The sequence below is a fragment of the Penaeus vannamei genome, unplaced genomic scaffold (genome assembly GCF_042767895.1).
Source record: "Penaeus vannamei isolate JL-2024 unplaced genomic scaffold, ASM4276789v1 unanchor401, whole genome shotgun sequence".
In the NCBI taxonomy this organism is placed as follows: Eukaryota; Metazoa; Arthropoda; class Malacostraca; order Decapoda; family Penaeidae; genus Penaeus; species Penaeus vannamei.
Window position 1 is genome coordinate 47,501 of NW_027213405.1, and position 2,500 is coordinate 50,000.

General features: G+C 38.2%; 1 pseudogene; it reads left to right on the forward strand.

The window, feature by feature from the left end:
• Positions 1-2,500, forward strand: part of LOC138860983 (uncharacterized) — a 19,073-nt pseudogene that overhangs the window by 13,065 nt on the left and 3,508 nt on the right.

The window sequence follows — 2,500 nt, forward strand, 5'->3', positions numbered from 1 at the left end:
CTCTCTCTCTCTCTCTCTCTCTCTCTCTCTCTCTCTCTCTCTCTCTCTCTCTCTCTCTCTCTCTCTCTCTCTCTCTGTGATAATTTATCATTATTACTGTTCTTCTTTGTCTTCCATTTTTATCTTCCTTCTTCTTTTCCTCCCTCTTTATTATTCTATTTGCTATTGTAATCTACTTCTTCCATCTACATCTCTCTTCTTGTTTTCTATTCCATTTTTCATTCCTTTTATGTATTTTTATCTTCCATTCCTTTTTTCTCTCTTTCTCCCATTCACTTAATCTTCTTTTATTCCACATTCTCTTCCCCTTCCAATTATATTCCATTTTTTCTGTTCTTTGTGGTCATGGAAACTAGCGATAATTATTCGTATAATATTTTTTTCTTTTTATATTATTCCTTCTTCCATTTCTTCCTTCCTCTCCCTCTTCTCCTCTTTTCGATACATATCGTTTATCTTATCTTCTGTTATTCCTCATTTTCTCTCCCTTCCATTTATATTAAACACTTATTGTATCTTCTTCTATTCCTCAATTTCTTTCTCTTCTGTTTGTATTCCATTTTTTCTTTTCTTTTCATATCCCTCGCCTTCCATTTAAATCTTAACCTTCTTCCATTTCTCATTTTCTCTGCTAATTTCTTCCATTCTTTATCTATCTTCTTCTATTTACATTTCAACCTTCTTCCATTTTCTCATTTTCTCTCCCTCTTCCAGGATGGTGAACATGGACAAGGAAACGTATATTTTATCTTCATCTATTCCTCATTTCTTCTATTCTTTGCCTATCCCTCGTTTTCAATTTACATTTTAACCTTCTTCCATTTTCTCATTTTCTCTCCCATGGTGATGGAAACACTTATTGTACCTTCTTCTATTCCTCATTTTCTTTCTCTTTTCTTTCTTTCCCTCGTCTTCCATTTACATTTTAACCTTCTTCCATTTTCTCATTTTAACCTTCCATTTCTCATTTTCTCTCCTAATTTCTTCCATTCTTTATCTATCCTCTTCCACTTACACTTTAACCCTCTTTCATTTTCTCATTTTCTCTCCCTATTCCAGGATGGTGAATAACATGGTTAAGGAAATACTTATTGTACCTTCTTTTATTCCTCATTTTCTTTCTCTTATATTCCACTTTCTTCCATTATTTACATATCCCTCGTCTTCCATTTACATTATAACCTTCTTCCATTTCTCTCTCTCTCTCCGTCTTCCAGGAGGGTGAACAGCAAGGAAACGTTAATCTTACCTTCTTCTATTCCTCATTTGCTTTTATTCTTCCATTTGCATTTCAACCTTCTTTCTCTCCCACTTCCAGGATAGTAAAAAAACATGGTCATGGAAACACTTATTGTACCTTCTCTTATTCCTCACTTTCTTTCTCTTTTCCTACTTTCTTCTCTTTTCTTTCTTCCCCTCCTCTTCAACTTACACCTCAACCTTCTCCCATCTCCTCATTTTCTCTCCCTCTTCCAAGATGGTGAAAAACATGATGATGTACCTTTCATTCCTCATTTTCTTTCTCTTTTCTTACTTTCTTCTCTTTTCTTTCTTCCCCCCCTCTTCCACTTACACCTCAGCCTTCTTCCATTCTCTCACCTCCTCACTTTCTCTCCCTCTTCCAGGATGGTGAAAAACATGATGATGTAACTTTCATTCTTCATCTTCTTTCTCTTTTCTTACTTTCTTCTCTTTTCTTTCTTCCCCCTCCTCTTCCACTTACACCTCAACCTTCTTCCATTCTCCCACCTCCTCACTTTCTCTCCCTCTTCCAGGATGGTAAAAAAACATTGTCATGGAAACACTTATTCTACCTTTTATTCCTCATTTTCTCTTTCTTCTCTTTTCTTTCTTTCCTTCCTCTTCCACTTACATTCTAAACTTCTCCCACCTCCTCACTTTCTCTTCCTCTTCCAGGATGGTGAACACGGACAAGGAAACGTTCATCTTACCTTCATCTATTCCTCATTTCTTCTATTTACCTATCCCTTCTCTTCCATTTACCTTTTAACCTTCTCCCACCTCCCACTTTCTCTCCCTCTTCCAGGATGGTGAAAAACATGGTCATGAAAAGATTTTTTGTTCCTTCTATTCCTCATTTTCTTTATCTTTTCTTTCTTCCCCTCCGTCTTCCACTTACATTCTAACCTTCTCCCACCTCCTCACTTTCTCTCCCTCTTCCAGAATGGTGAAGAACATGGTCATGGAAATATTTATTCTACCTTCTTTTATTCCTCTTTTTTTTCTCTTTTCTTTCTTCCCCTCCCTCTTCCACTTACATTCTAACCTTCTCCCACCTCCTCACTTTCTCCCCCTCTTCCAGGATGGTGAAGAACATGGTGATGGAGACGTACGACAACTCAGGCCTCTTCGACATCACTTTCATCAGCTTCGTGTGGCTCGCCTTCCTCCCCACCGTCACCACCCCCGCCGTCTTCGCTGTCTGGAGGATGAGCAGGTGAGGATAGGAGGGAGGGAGAGGGATGGAGGGAGTGGGGGA